General features: G+C 50.5%; 2 pseudogenes; both read left to right on the forward strand.

Moving 5' to 3' along the window:
* The first annotated feature begins 15 nt into the window (after window positions 1–15).
* LOC147349685 (myeloid-associated differentiation marker-like) lies at window positions 16–1,059 on the forward strand (annotated as a pseudogene).
* Window positions 1,060–14,366: 13,307 nt separating this feature from the next.
* On the forward strand, window positions 14,367–15,366 carry LOC147349686 (myeloid-associated differentiation marker-like; annotated as a pseudogene).
* The last annotated feature ends 1,361 nt before the right edge of the window (window positions 15,367–16,727 follow it).

Consider the following 16,727-nt stretch of genomic DNA (forward strand, 5'->3'; position numbering starts at 1 on the left):
GACATTCATAACACCATGCCCACCAGGGCGACACTGCCATACCAGCACTACGTGAACAGAGTGTTCTGGCTCCTCCGCGTGCCGCAGCTCTTGTCCACCTGCGTGGCATTCTCCTTGGTGGCTGACATGGGCATTTTGAGAGGGGACATAGGTAACTGGTTCATGTCCTTCTGGTGCATCTGTTTCATTGTGACCCTATTCATAGTCATAATTGAGTTAAACGATCTCCAGCCTCGCTTTCCTTTCTACTGGTACAACTTTCCCGTCACCTTCGCCTGCTACGCCGCCCTCATCTGCCTCTCAGCCTCCATCATCTGCTCCGTCACCTACGTCCAGTTCCTGCCTTATGGCCCTGAGTGGGCCCGGGCCGTCACTGCCACTGCATTCTCCTGCATCGCGTCAGTGCTTTATGCCATAGAAATGGCAGGCATGTGGAACTTCTACAAGCTCAAGGAGATCCCCTGCTACCTGCACACCGTGCCCAGCCTGCTGAACGTGCCGGAGACCTTTGTTGCTGGTGTCATCTTTGCCTTCCTCAGCAACACCTCCCTATACCTGCACCAGCCGGCCCTGGTGTGGTGCGTGGCTGTGTACACGATCTGCTTCATCTCAGAAGCAGTAACCATCCTGTTGAATCTGGGCAAATGGGAGGACAGGCTGCCCATCCCCTTCCCCATTTTCCAACTTGTGCTCACCGTGTTCTCTGTCCTCCTCTACACCAGTGCTCTTGTCCTCTGGCCGCTCTACCAGTTCTATGAGGAGTTGGGCGGGCTGCCCCAGCGGTCCAGCGATGTGAGCTGCGTTGATGGCCTCATGTGCACCTGGGACCAGCGCCTGGCTGTGGCCGTCCTGACAGCCATCAACTTGCTGGTTTACGTGGCTGAGCTGGGGTACTGGGCCCACCGGGTCTCTATCGAGACTGAGGACCAGCCTGGAGACTCCTGATCCTCTGCTCACAGGAGGTATCCTCACTGAGCTCTGACATCCTCTGATGCCCTCTCCCTGGCTCCCTCTCTCCCTCCTCACATCCTTCCCCATGCATCTCACTCTCTTTTCTGTTCCTTTTCTCCTTCTGCAATGTCTCCTTCCTGTCTTGTGTGGTTGCCCACATTCTCTTTTGCTTCTCTCATTTTTTCTACATTTTCTGCTTTTTGGCCCTTTTCTGGTTTTCTTGCCTCCTGTGTCCTGACCACCTCTCCCCAATTTCCTTCTTCTGATCCATCAGGACCTGAGACTCCTTCCTTCTCTGTCCACCGCCCCTCCCGCCTCCTAAGGTGCGGACTCCACAGCACACAGCCCTCTGTGCAGCTGTTCACACCCTGGGCCTCCAGAGGGGTCTCATTGCCAAAGCGTGTCTGTCCCGCTGTGGGTAATAGTTGGTGTGTTTATGGGGGGTGTATGAGTGTTGGGGGTAGGTAGGTCCTCATTTCTGTTAGTGGAGGGGGCTGTACAATGCACTTCCCCTTTAAGTTAAATAAAATCTCTAGAGGTCAATAATGTCAGTGGGCAGGAAATTTGAAGCAGAGACCTTAGATTGAGACCCAACCTGTTGCACAACCCCACCAGAGATTGACTGGAGAATTTTCCCAGGCTTACTAATTATCTGCTGCCTAGAGGGTGTCTTAACAGAAGTGTCTTAACCAGTTCAGCTCCTCTCTGGGCAAACTAAAAAGGATCTAGGAAAAAACCACAAGGTCTTGCAGACACCTGTCTGCAGTGTTGGTGAGGGACGGTAATACAGCCCTCCTGCCTCCGTGATCAAAGCAGTAGGTCCTGTCTCTGCAGGGAGAAGAGCATGGTCCTGCCAGCCTTAAAGGGGATGTGAGCTTGCTATTCTTTTTTCCTATTCTTTTCTTTTTTCTGATCAAGACAGCAAAAATTAGTAGGTGACCCTATTTGTAAAGGGGAAAGTTTCTTTTCAAATTTTCTTCAGTGGGCAGTTTGAGGGGGTAGCATTTGACAGCATTGACAATGCTGATGTCATTGTCATAGAAACTGCATGGCTTGGGTGTGTGGTGCACACACATATGCTGAAGCATAATGTGGTCTATGTAAATACATATAGTTTAGAAAAACTCCACAGAGCTTTTCGTGTCCATCATTGTCTCTGCTCAATCACATTGTCTCTTTCTCAATCACAGAGAAAGACTTGTACCCCCTCCCACATTTATAGTGTCCTTTTCAAGTTCAATATAAAGATGAAGGAAAACAAAGAAAAACTTCCACAAAATCCAAATATTCCAATTGCCCCAAATTTGCCTAGGGCTCAGAAGGATCCTATCCAATTTCCACCCTCACCCAAACCTGGGTTTCGTGGAGCCCCTTCCACTGATGCCCCACCTACACCTGGACGAGACCCTGGGTCACAGGTGGCCCAGCCTGGGACACAAGAGGTTAGGCCCACCCCAGTGCCGGCTTCCTGTGCCTGAACCCTTAAAGGGGCCAGGAAAGCACCTGGACGCCTCTCTTTAAGGGTGTGTGTCTGTGTGCAGGCTCAGTGGGTGTTTGTGTGTCTCTGTGTGTACCTGTATATGTGCCCATGGGTTCCACAGCACTGAGGCCAGTAGCAGTTTCTTTACAGGAACTGGTGACTGGGAAGGCACCGAAAGGCCTCTTCCTCTCTTCCTCTCAAATGCAAAGCCTCAGAGCCCAGCATCCTGGTGTCACCAGGCCCAGAGGGACCCGGCAAGCAGAGCTGTGGGAGAGGGGCGGGGAAGGACCCCCGCTGCTGCCCCTCAGTCCTGTGCTGGGAGGAAGCCTGGGATCTTCACCCACAGGCAGGTGCGGTGGAGGGGGAGGGCTCCCAGGAGGCAGTTTCCATGGCCGGTAAAACTTAAGAAGCAATGAAAAAGACTTGCTATTTTAAGACAAGACAAGAAAAATTTAAACATAAATATTTTCTCTGCCCATTTGAACCTTCTCCCTCCCCTCTGGTGTGCATTGTGTATTTGCATTGTGTATAAAACCTACCTTCACAAGGGCAGAAATACCTGCTCCACCATAAAGATCAATATTTCTGTTCTGGGCCCAGCCATGTAACTCCTTAGAAAATACTACTGCTTACAAATGACCTTATTAATGTCACTACTTTATTACTTCTATTCTTCCTGTTTGACAAGATTCTTGTTTCTTGCTTTCACCATGTGTTATTGAGCCCCTGAAAAAACTAATGATTAACTGACTTGAAACGATTGACCTGATGTATAATTCTAAGATCACTGATTGTAATAGTGTGACTCTGGATATGGGAAGAAGCAACAGGAGGGAATCATTTCCTGGAGCTGACAGACTAGTAAGACAGTTGGTCCAGAGGATTTTGGCTACTGTTACCAAGACTAGACGAGTAATTGCTTGCTGAGTAGCCTATCAATGAAATCTTTACCTGACCAGGGAATGAGCATTCCTAGCATCCTGGGGCAAATTGGTCAAAAACACCTCCTAAACTTTAGCTGAAATAAGACAGAAACAAATGGAGAATATTGAGTAGTAAAAAATGTTGCCCACCACTGGGTTCTACAAGAATCAAGTCATTAACCACTGCAGTCACTGACCTATCCTGAAAGTAATCTACCCTGAAATGAATTCAGGGTGGAAATCAGGAAGAAGCACTTTATGTTGTAGCAAAACTGGCAGAACCGGTCCTCAGATAGATATTTTTAGGAGAAATTTTTATGAACCCAGTTTCTTGCATCTTCCCATACTTAGAAAAGCACTAAATCCTTAACTCTGCTATCTGACCCTTTTAAAGAACAATTACTTGGCTAAGATATATGCTTGGTTGCATGTACTCTTCTCCAAATCACACACATATTGTCTCCAACCCTTAACTCTTCAGCACAGTTCTCACAGCTTTCTGAAAGACTGTCTCCCTGGTTATAATTTTTTGTTGACTTGAGTAAAACTTTTCACTTCTTTTTGAGTTGACAACTGATAATTTTTTTTTTTTTTTTTTTACTGATATGAGCATGTATGCATTTATCTCTTGCAAGTTCAGTGCAAGAACTCTCATTTTCTTATATTTTCCTGAATCAGACGAAACACAAACTCCCTCCCAGAGAAGGAGGTGATGAGGTTGGAGAGGTAGAAAATGGTCTCAGCTTGCAAAGCTTTGGAGGTGACATTTTAAAAGTTTGTGTTTCATCTTAAGGCAACAAAGAGAACCCACCAGAGTTATTTCAGTTTGCATTCAGCACAAGCAGACATTGAGGAAAAGAATGGAAATAGACAAAGCAGCTAGAAGTGATGGCAGGAGTGCAGGTGAGGGGATGGATGGATCTCAGGTTCATCTTTGTTCAAAGCTGCCTTTCACTGGGACCCCCTCTGTCACTGGCCCCTCACATCATTGTCTATGACCTTCACACCAGCCTTAGGAGAGTTATATAATCTCCAATCTACAGGAGGAACTAGAACCTCAACAGGGCTAGAGCTCAGGACCTCCCAGCCCTGGAGTCACTGAGCAGGGCCTGGTCTCCAGTCTCTGCCCACCAGGTCCTGTCCTTCCTGTGGCTGCACCTCAGGCCAGGCTCCTGGGGCTTCCAAACAGCAGGGGAGCCCCAGCTGTGGTCTCTGTCGTCCAGCCTTTCTTTTACTTAGAGGACAGATGCTAGTCACATAGAGAGAATTCTTATTACAAAGCCACCCTTCCTTCTGTAGACTCCAGTGAGTCCCGGTGCAGTGGGACTGAACCACTAGGCTTGCCAGCTCCCCCTTAGCCTGAGCTCTTTAGACAGAGGTTCCTGGGTGGGGGAGGTCCGTCAAGTGGAACAACTCCAGCCTCCACTGAGGACCCCGTGGATGAGAAGCTGGGACTGACTGGCAGGGTGGTCTCTGCACCCCTGTCCTTATAGTGAAAGTGAGTCACTCAGTCGTGTCTGACTCTTTGCGACCCCGTGGACTATACAGTCCATGGAATTCTCTTTGACCAAAATACTGGAGTAGGTATAGCCTTTCCCTTCTCCAGGGGATCTTACCAACCCAGGGATCGAACCCAGGTCTCCCACATTGCAGGCAGATTCTTTACCAGCTGAGCCACAAGGGAAGCCCAAGAACACTACAGTGGGTACCTTATCCCTTCTCCAGCAGATCTTCCTGACCCGGGAATCAAACCGGGGTCTCCTGCATTGCAGGCAGATTCTTTACCAATTGAGCTATCAGGGAAGCCCCCTGTCTCTCTATCCCAGCCCTAAACCCTGGGGATAGGTGGACATGAAGAGGTGAAGACACTCAATCTTGACCGAGGGACCAGCTCAGGGCCCTAAACAAGATCCTGATAAGCGTCCCTGGAGCTCCAGGACCTGGGAACAGAGGGCGGTGGTTCTTCACAGACATGAGCAGCTGGGCTGAAAGGCACCTGCCAAGGATAACTGACCCTACACTAAGCCAGAAGCAGGAGGCCAGGTTAGAGATTTGAAAGCTCTTCCTCTGGGAATCCTGGTTCCACTCCTTCCAAGAAAGCCTAAAACCCTAGAAGAAATCCCGGCTGAGAGGCAGGAATCCTGTGGTCACCTTCCACACCAGGCTGCAACACTGCCCCAGGCCTCTCCCAACCTCAGCTCATTGGCTGAGAGAGGGCATCTAGAGGTCCCTGGAGTTGCCCCCTGGAGTTGCCCCCTAGAGCCACCCCCTAACCAAGTTGGAGACCCAGCCCCTCATGCCTCCTGCCAGAGTGTCCCTCAGGCTGGTTCTCCCTGCAAGTCAGCCTGGGGGAGAGATGGTCCAAGGCCTCCACCTGGTGGCCACTCCACAGCCAGACACAGAGCCACCTCCAGCAGAGACCTCTGAGAAGTCAAGCTGCACCTCCCTGCCCTCTCACACTGGTTCCCAGGTGTCATAGCTGGGATGTAAAGCACTGGCTCTGGAAACCTGTCTGAATAAAAAGCACTGGCATTGCTGTCAGATGGGCCTGGATTTGAATCCCTTGGGTTCTTGACCTTACCTGGGGCCCCTCATCCCTGCATTGGGCTATTTGGGACACGTCCTATGGAGCTGTGCCCCCTCTCTGCATGAACAGGCAGCCCAGGGAGATGGCAGGGGCGAGGCTGGACCAGTGACCAGAATCCTTCTGGAGATGCCCAGTTCTTAGGCCATTGGCTCCTCCGTGGCTGCATATCACGCTTGCCTGATGTGGACAGTGCTTCTCAAAGTGTGGTCCTCGGACCAGCAGCAGAATATCAACAGGAAATTATTTGGAATACAGATTCCTGGGTTCCACCCCAGACCTGCTGAGTCAGAAGCTTTGGGATGGGGCCCAGCAGCCCCCCAGGTGATGCTGATCCTGGTCCAGTGTGAGAACATGGTGCTCAGGTACCAAGGTGCTGAGAAAGCTCCTCAGGGCATTCCAGGGTGTTAGGCACTGGAAACATCTGAAGGTCAACAGGGCCACCCTACCCCCACCCATCTGCCTCACTCCCCACCCCCAGGGATTCTGGTTCCTTGGAGCTGAAGCAGGACCCAGACACAGATCTAAATAGCAACATGCAGCTGATCCTAATGTGAGTCACTGCTCTGGTATGGACACTTCCTTACGTACACTGTGCATGCTCTTCCTGTAGAGGCCAGGCCCTGCAGCATAGGACAGGTGCGCTCTGCTAGGTCACTGGACTGTGCAGAGAATAATCACCAGATATTGACGTTTAGTGGTAGCTTGAGCTATGACATGCATGGTGCTGGATGACTTGTATGTAATATCTCAGAAGAGCCCAGCGAATTGTTAGAATTTCCTGCTTTACAGATCTAAAAACTGAAGCACAGAGAGGTTAAGTCCTTAGTCACACAGCTACTAAATGACAGAATCAGATTTCCAACCTATTTTTCTCAGACTCCAGAGTCTACCACTTCTGCTTCCTTTTTGTACAACAAGAGCAGGAATGAGGTGCTGAAGGTCACCATGCGGGGCACCCATCACTCCCGCTGTACTTTTGCCTGGAAGCTCCCTAGTGCTGCGGCATCAACTTCAAGAGGTGATGAATGGACCTCAGAGCTGGGTATCACCTCAGGAAATAATGCCTCCTGCCTGGGCATAGAGGTAGTTGGGAAAGGAAGGTGAGGTTTCATCCTGGACTCACAGGATTCAGGGTGTTAAGGAATTTGACACTTGCCCCATCCCAGATCAAGTGTTCCTTGCCCTCTCAGTGCTGGGTGGTGTCCACCAACACCCAGATCAGAGAGGAGAAGGAGAAAGGGAAGAATCTTAAAGAGTAGAGAAAATATAAATCTATTTTACTGCTAAAAATGCATTTTCCAAAAGCAAGAGAGTTTTTGTCCTGAAGAGATGAAGGCCTCTGGTCCTTGGGGAGGGCTGATACCACCAGGCGTGCAGCCCTCACTGCTCTTGATTCTCCTGGAGATGTGGTGAAGCTCCATGGCTGCCCTGGCGCCCTCCACTGAGCTGTGTCCCACCCCGCTGTCCTGCAGACACAGGACAGAGAGGAGACAGGGGGCTGAATCCAGGCGCCATGGGATCCGGGCCTTCCCAGCTCACACCCTGGTGTCCAGGGCTGAAGTGGGTCAGGTGAGTCTCCCAGGCCCCTGACACCCTGGACTCAGCAGGTGTTTGGAGCAGGCGTGGCTTCACCCATGAGCCCAGGGCCCAGGCAGGGCCAGGCACTGAATCCAGGTCCTGAGGCCAGGTGTGCCCTCCAGGGGCTCCCATCCACTGAGTGGGACTAGGGCGCTGCAGACTTGGTCTCAGACCCAGAGGGGCTGGAGCAGTTCTCACAGGAGCCCAGTGCGTGGGGAACATGGACACAGATGTTTCTACAGTGCTGCTTGCTCAGCACATTGAGAATAGAGCTCTTCAGTGAACCCAGGAGCTGACACTCTGTCCTGGGTCCCTGGTGCCACAAACCCTATAGAAGGGCCCAAACTCAGGCCCATCCCCTGCCTCCTGCTCCCCAGACAAGCTGCCCCCACTTCTCAGACTGGGGCTCCAGTTGTCCTCTCCGCAGCCGGCCCCCTGCTCCTCCACTAAGACACAATCTTCACCCTCCACTCAGACCTGATGTCCTGTCTGCCCCCATCCTCCGTCCCTGCTCAGGACGCCTGCCTTCTCCTCTGTGAACACAACTTCCAGATGTGCTGATGGTCAGGTAATGGGTCACCCTCCCTTCCACCTTCTCAAGGACAGGCCAGGCCTTGTTCACCCAGGTCCTCAGCCTGTGGTCCAGAGTGGCCCAGAGCAGGTGATTCATAAAACATCCACTGAGCTAGAATGCAGAGTTCCAAAGAATAGCAAGGAGAGATACGAAAGCCTTCTTCAGCAATCAATGCAAAGAAATACGGAAAACAATAGAATGGGAAAGACTAGAGATCTCTTCAAGAAAATTAGAGATACCAAGGGAACATTTCATGCAAAGATGGGCTCGATAAAGGACAGAGATGGTAGGAACCTAACAGAAGCAGAAGATTTTAAGAAGAGGTGGCAAGAATACACAGAAGAACTGTACAAAAAAGATCTTCACGACCAAGATAATCACAATGGTGTGATCACTCACCTAGAGCCAGATATCCTGGAATGTGAAGTCAAATGGGCCTTAGGAAGCATCACTACGAACAAAGCTAGTGGAGGTGATGGAATTCCAGTTGAGCTATTTCAAATCCTGAAAGATGATGCTGTGAAAGTACTGCACTCAATATGCCAGCAAATTTGGAAAACTCAGCAGTGGCCATAGGACTGGAAAAGGTCAGTTTTCATTCCAATCCCAAAGAAAAACAATGCCAAAGAATGCTCAAACTACCACACAATTGCACCCATCTCACACACTAGTAAAGTAATGCTCAAAATTCTCCAAGCCAGGCTTCAGCAATATGTCAACCATGAACTTCCAGATGTTCCAGCTGGTTTTAGAAAAGGCAGAGGAACCAGAGATCAAATTGCCAACATCTGCTGGATCATGGAAAAAGCCAGAGAGTTCCAGAAAAACATCTATTTCTGCTTTATTGACTATGCCAAAGCCTTTGACTGTGTGGATCACAACAAACTGTGGAAAATTCTGAAAGAGATGGGAATACAAGACCACCTGACCTGCCTCTTGAGAAATCTATATGCAGGTCAGGAAGCAACAGTTAGAACTGAATGTGAAACAACAGACTGGTTCCAAATAGGAAAAGGAGTACGTCAAGGCTGTATATTATCACCCTGCTTATTTAACTTACATGCAGAGTACATCATGAGAAATGCTGGGCTGGAAGAAGCACAAGCTGGATTCAAAATTGCCATGAGAAATATCAATAACCTCAGGTATGCAGATGACACCACCCTTATGGCAGGAAGTGAAGAAGAACTAAAGAGCCTCTTGATGAAAGTGAAAGAGGAAAGTGAAAAGGTTGGCTTAAAGCTCAACATTCAGAAAACAAAGATCATGGCATCTGGTCCCATCACTTCATGGGAAATAGACGGGGAAACAGTGGAAACAGTGGCTGATTTTATTTTTCTGGGCTCCAAAATCACTGCAGATGATGATTGCAGCAATGAAATTAAAAGACGCTTATTCCTTGGAAGCAAAGTTATGACCAACCTAGACAGCATATTGAAAAGCAGAGACATTACTTTGTCAACAAGGTCTGTCTAGTCAAGGCTATGGTTTTTCCAGTGGTCATGTATGGATGTGAGTGTTGGACTATAAAGAAAGCTGGGCGCTGAAGCATTGATGCTTTTGAACTGGGGTGTTGGAGAAGACTCTTGAGAGTCCCTTGGACTGCAAGGAGGTTCAACCAGTCCATCCTACAGGAAATCAGTCCTGAATATTCATTGGAAGGACTGATGCTGAAGCTGAAACTCCAATATTTTGGCCACCTGATGCGAAGAGCTGACTTATTTGAAAAGACCCTGATGCTGGGAAAGATTGAGGGCAGGAGAAGGGGACGACAGAGGATGAGATGGTTGGATGGCATCACCGACTCAATGGACTTAGGTTTCAGTGGACTCCGGGAGTTGGTGATGGACAGGGAGGTCTGGTGTGCTGTGGTTCACGGGGTTGCAAAGAGTCGGACACGACTGAATGACTGAACTGAACTGAGCTAGAAGGGCCAGATGTGTATATTATCTGTGTGATAATATACACATTTGGTCACAGTTCCTAATGTCCAGTCTGTCTCCCTGGGCTCTTGTACCCTAGTGAGCTCCCAGCCCCCAGCACATGCTAGCCCCTCCCAGGGCTTTGAGGGAGCCTGCTCAGTCTGTGGGTTTGGGTTCAGTGTTCCTCACTTTTTTAATCCCTCTTGTTAGACATCTGCCACCCTCCTATCCTGGTTGCGGAGCAGGGGTGGGTGGGGAGGGGGAAGGATTCCCAGAGGAGTCTATGTAAAGGAATGATACCAACATGGGCTTCCCACTGAGTCCCAAATGCTTAATGTGGTGCCCAAGGCTTGGATTGGCCTGTCCCTGCCAGACTCTGCTCTCATTGCTCAGACCGCCTGCCCCCTGTCTTCTGCCCCTTACCACAGTAAGTGCCCCTCCCGTAGCACAGCCCTGGTTCAGGAGCCCCTCATTTCCTCAGGGTGCACCCGCCAAATTCCAGTCCACTCTCTGAAAAGGGTTTAATCCAAATATTGGAAAATACAAAGCAATGCACATTTGCAAAGTTTTCAACAGTCACCTTCTAGAGGGTCATACAATGGGGTTCCCCAGTGTCTGAGACTCACAGCGGGGGGTCTGGTGATCTAGAGAAGGGGGGTCAGTCCAAATGCCCACGGGAGCCAGGTGGGAAGGAAATAAGTAAAGGGGATGGAGAGGACTAGGGCCCTGGAAAGGATGAACTGCAGCTGTCAGGGGTGGTGGAAACGATGCCCTGTGCATGACACGAGCTCATGCATATAAAACAGGAAAAAAGATACAGATACTCCCTACAAACACATGTGCATGGAGGTACACACATGTCTAAATATGATTCAGAGCACATGAAATGTATTGAAGGCTGTACATGAGGTTGAGGACACAGATGGAGGGCTGGATGCTCCTGTGAGCAGGCAGGAAGCCTGGCCATGCCCAAGAGGGGAAACTGGGACGTGCGAGATGATCATAGTCTGGCTTTATGTCAGTTATACACTAGAATAAGAGAAATATGGAAAACTACACAAAAATATGACTGGAAAACAATATAGAGGATATAGCAGATGCTCAGCTCCAGCCACCTCCCCCAAGGGAACACAGCCCCGTGACATCGGATCTCCTGAGGCTTTTAAAGGAGCAGGAAATTTGGATTTTTGTGTGAAATTAAAACAATGGGCAGCTACCAAACACTTAGGGAAGAAATAATACCTTTTCTACATCTCTTCCAGAAAACACTGTGAGGGAAAACTAAACGCATTAAGAGACCGCCTCCAGTACAAACTCCTTTATGGCCCCTGATCAGGAGCGAACCAGTCTTGCATGAGCTTATGTTCAGAGTGGGGCAGGGCCTTTTGGATCCTCTCTGAGGGGGAGGGGGACGGGAACAGGTAGCTGGGATGACTGAGTGTACCATGTGCCAGGCCCTCTAATGAGCCCATCACATACTTTTTATTCATCGACTGACACAGAGTAGGTATTCAGCCCATTGCTCAGATGGCGAAACTGTGGTTCTGTTAAGTAACTTGCCAGGTTCCTCTATGACACACAGCCTCCTTGTAACTCTGGTGTCCATATTCCCTCTTCCTCCTCTGCCCTTTTGGCAACTCCTCCTTCCTTCCTCTGTCCCGGTCATGACCTTTCTGGCTCACCGTCTTCCAGACTTCCCGGCTCACTGTCTTCCAGTCCACACGTCTGGCTGCTGGGCAGGCAGGGCTCAGCCACATCCAGGCTGTGCTCTGACGGGGGCACCATGTCCAGGCTCACAGATGAGAGTGGAGGAGGGGCTGCTGGGAGACTCAGGTAAAGCTGCTGCTTTCCAGGTGGGGGAACTGAGGCCCAGAGAGGGCACAGGCCTGACCCAGGGTCACACAGAAGGAACCTCATCCTCTCCTTCTCCAAGCCCTCCCTCTGTGGCATGAAAAGGATCCAAACTTGTTGTTTACCCTGAAGCAGCATGTGTGCATGTTTGTAGCTCAGTTGTGTCCTACTCTTTGCAACCCCATGGACTGTAGCCTGTCAGGCTCCTCTGTCCATGGAATTCTCCAGGCAAGAATACTTGGGTGGGTTGCCATTTTCTTCTCCAGTAGCATATACAGAGTAAATTCAGAGAGGTTATGGGAACAAAGTGGAAGATAGATAGTGTGACACCCCCAGGGCCCTGCCCCCACCTTGGCAGTGCCCACTGGGAGGCCTGCAGGCTCCAGGGCTCCATTGGCAATTGGGCTCAAGGAGCTTTGTGAGTCCAGGGAGGTTCTCAGGTTTGCTCTGTGTTTCTTTTTCCAGCCTCAGCTTGTCCCAGGGTTTATTATCAGCAAAGGCGACAAGGCCCCTGATGGCAGGAGGCTGGCTGGGGCTCAGGGTGCTGGCTCTTCAGCCCTGGGGACCTCTCAGCAAATAGTCCCTTGGAAACAGGGCAGCAGTCCCTGAGGAGGGGGCGGGCTGGGAGGGGCCTCACTCCCCCAAGACTGGACCCTGGAGGAGCCCCTGTGTGAGCAGGACTGCAGCCCTGGCTGGCGGGACTGTCTTGGGCAGGTGACCTGGGCAATTCCGTGGTCTCCAGGGTCCTGCCACTCTGGCCACGTGTCCCTGTCACAGCCCTGAAACCCCTTCAGGCCCCTGTTCTCCTGTCTCAGTTCCAGTCCAGGCCCCTCCTCCATGGGAAGGTTGGCTCCATGCCTGCATCTCTTCTGGGTCAGAAGACACCTATTGGGCCGCCTCAGGGCCCCTGGGACCCTGGGATCCCCCCAGTCATCTCCACTCTGCCCCCCGCCCCCACCCCAGTCCCAGGAGCATCCTCAGGGCTGGCCCCTCCCAGGGGTCCTGCAGGGGCCTCCTCTTTCAGCTCCTGCCCTTGAAAGGGGGTGATCATCCGTCCATCCCTACCCCCCTCCCTGGGTTGCCCTGAAAGACTCCACGTCAGCATCAGACACAGCATCCTTGTTCATTTCCAATCCCTTCTTCCCAGCTTCGAAGCTGCTAACCGGTCTCCCAGGCCAGGAAAGTCCTGCTCAGGTTAAGACTACTCCTAGATCTTTCCAGACTCGCATCTGGATGGGAGCTTTGGAGCTTTGGAGCTTAAGAGCCAAACAGTATGTTAATTTATTCTGTATTAATATACTGTATTAAACAGTATGTTAATTTATTCCAAACAGTATGTTAATTTAATTTTAATGATTCCTCTGTTATGCTCCACCTTGGAGTCATGCTGAGTTGGGGGGTCTCCCTTCCCCAGTGGGAAAGAGTCACATGTGAAGGAAAAATTGAGCAAAAGATTCAAAATGTTCCTACTTCCCATGTCATCTCTTCCCCACAGCCTTGCTGTCACCCCATGGCTCCTCCTTGTTCACTCCTAAAGCCTCCCTCCTCTGGGTGGGGCTGTGTCCCCTCAGATGGCAGCTCCTTCTAGTGATGCTGCAGGGAGGAGAGGCCAGGGCAGGTGTGTCTCCAGGTTGCTGTGGAAGGAGGCCTGAAGGCGGGTCCTGGGTTCCAGAGCTCCCACCCGCAGGCCTTGCTGACATGTGGGATGTAGAGCAAAGGGTTCACACTTACAGCTTTGGTATGTTTATCTGGAGTTTCCACTTTATGGTCATGCCACCTTAGGGAAGGACTTAATACCTCCAGCCTTTATTTTCTCATCTATAAAATGGGGTTAGTGCTACCATTGCAATCCCTTTTTCGAAATCCTTAGTGTCAGATCTGCTCCTGAATTCAGACTTTTTCAGCTCCAGATAGATGACATGGTGCATCTACTCTGTAGGACATAGTATTCAACTATGGTCTGAAAGTATGTTGTAATTAAAGACATTAGTGCTTCTGCAACTCATCTTTTGAACATTCACAATAAGTGAAAAAAAAAAGAGAGAGAGAGATCATAAATTGTCTCATGTCTCTTCATGTCAAATTTTGTTACCAAACAATTTTTTAAAAATTTGTTTTCAATTTTGACAGCTTTGAAGGGTTGGGATTGCAGATAATGACCATCCTACCCTGTGTCTCCATAGATAATGGCATACAGCTATTTAGAGAGACCCAAAATGTTCGTGGTTTGAGGCTAGACCACACCCAGCTGTGAGGCTTGGGATAAGACAAGTCTCCTGACAAGGCCAGGGGTGATGGGTGGGGGGAACCATTCTGGAGCAGCTGTGCTGTTACCCAGTTGTCTGAGCCATTGGTTCCAACTCCACAGATCCTGAGCCTCAGCGGTCACAGGGCCCTGTGTCACTTCCAGGCGTCTGGCTTAACCCACCTTCGGAGCCAGATCTTTCTCTGGTGGATCCTCAGCAAAGACCACTGCTGTACCGGTGACAGTGACATGCCTGGACATCGAAACATCATGCCCACTAGGGCATCATCCCCAGACTATGATGACTTTTGGGCAGGGTTCTGGTACTTCCGCTTGCCAGAGCTCTTCTCCACCTGCGTGGCTTTCTCCCTGGTAGCTGACATGGGCTTTGCGAGAGGGGACATAGGTAACTGGTCCATGTCCATCTGGTGCTTCTGTTTCGCCATGACCCTCATCATAGTCATGGTCGAGTTATGGAGGCTCCCGTCCCACTTTCCTTTCTACTGGTACAACTTCCCTGTCACCTATGCCTGCTACGCTGCCCTCGTCTGCCTCTCGACCTCCATCACCTACTCCATCACCTACGTCCAATTCCTGCTTTATGGTCCTTCCCGGGACCGGGCCATCGCTGCCACTGCGTTCTCCTGCATCGCGTCTGTGGTTTATGCCCTGGATGTGGCCTGGGTGTGGGATTGGTATGATCTCAGTGATATCCCCTGCTATGTGCACACTGTGCCAGGCCTGCTGAAGGTGCTGGAGACCTTCGTGGCCGGTGTCATCTTTGCCTTCCTCAGCAACACCTCCCTGTACCTGCACCAGCCGGCCCTGGAGTGGTGTGTGGCCGTGTACTCCATCTGCTTCATCCTGGCAGCTGTGGTCCTCCTGCTGAACCTGGGTGAACGTGAATACAGGCTGCCAGTCCCCTTCTCCATTTACCAGCTTGTGCTCAGCCTGCTCTCCGTCCTCCTCTATATCAGTGCTCTGGTCCTCTGGCCGCTCTACCAGTTCAGTGAGGAGCTCGGCGGGCAGCCCCAGAGGCCCAGTGATGGGGACTGCAGGGACGAGCTCACCTACGACATGTGCGCCTGGGACCAGCGCCTGGCTGTGGCCATCCTGACAGCCGTCAACCTGCTGGTTTACGTGGCCGACCTGGTGTACTGGGCTCATCAGGTTTCTGTAGGGACTGAGGATTAGCCCAGGGACTCCTGATCCTCTGCTCACAAAGGTATCCTCACCAAGCTCTGACATCCTCTGATGTCCTCTTCCTGGCCTCTCTCTCTGTCTCCTCATATCCTTCCCCATTTCTCCCTTCCCAAAGCACTCAGTGCTCAGGTGCCCAGAGGAAGGGTAGGGTGCTAGGAACAGCTGGGATGGGGTCTGAGATGTAAAGGGAGCAGGAGGGAGAGGTGGGGTTGCAGCTGTCCTTGGGGGCACCAAATATCTGGTAATTGCTGCCCCTTCTCTCATCAAGACCGGCTGAATGTTTGCTCCCTAAATATTTTCATAAATCTGCCCCTGCCCCCTCCTGGAGTGTCTTTGCTCAAGGCCCATCATCACATACCTTGACTACAGAATTAGCCTCCATCCATTTTCCTTCTATAGTCAGAGTGTCAGTTTCAGAGTGAGCTTCTGACTGATCAGTCCCTCCTTAGAGAATGGCAGTGAGGCCTCCTCACTTACAGCTAAAATCCAACCTATGTCTCTGGTATTCAGATCCATCCACAGTGGGCCCTGTCTGCTGGTCCGGCAGCACCTCCCTTCCTCCCCATCTCACCTGTCTTGCCCAGACTCAGAAGCTTGTGATGACTTGCCCGCACCAGGATGCTTCACAGAAGGGCAAAGGCTGAGAACTGTCAGTCTGGGAGCAATGAGGCATGGAGCTGGTGGGATCCAGGGAGGCTTCTGGTAGGAGATGACTAAGAGTCAAGCCTTTAAGGAGAAGTTCAGGCTCACAGGAAAGAAGAAAGGATATTTAGAATTAATTGATTTGCTCAAGGATCTCATGAAGTTTCAGCGGCAGAGCTGATGTGACTGCAGCTCGTGTGCAGCAGGGAGGAAGGAGGAGGGAGAAGGGAGAATTGAGCCTGGCCGTCTGGAGGCTGGTCTATTTGCCCACTTGGGTCAGGAATGAGGCTTTAGGGTGGCACAAGGTGAGGAGTTGGAGCTGAGACACTTCCCTAAAGCCAGGACTATGGGGCCTGCAACCTCAGAGCAAGGGTAGGCAAGGAAAGGGCTGCCCTTCAGATAAATATCATATGACATCCCTTATATGTGAAATCTAAAAAGAAATGATACAAATGAACTTACAAAACAGAAAGAGACTCACAGACTTAGAGAATGAATTTATGGTTGCCTGTATACCCTGTTTTATTTAAACTGGATAACCAAGAAGGACATATAGCACATGGAACCCTGCTCAATGTTATGTGGAACCTGGATGGGAGGGGAGTTTGGGGGAGAATGGATACATGTATATGTATGACTGAGTCCCTTTGGTGTGCATCTGAACCTATCACAGCGTTGTTAATCAGCTATACCCCAACGCAAAATAAAAAAGTTTAAAAACAAACAAACAAAAACAAAAGCATGCCCTTCAGGAAGATAAAAGGACAAAGT

This window comes from Bos grunniens, chromosome 21 (assembly GCF_055505025.1).
Source record: "Bos grunniens cultivar Pamir isolate PY7600 chromosome 21, Bosgru_T2T1.0, whole genome shotgun sequence".
In the NCBI taxonomy this organism is placed as follows: Eukaryota; Metazoa; Chordata; class Mammalia; order Artiodactyla; family Bovidae; genus Bos; species Bos grunniens.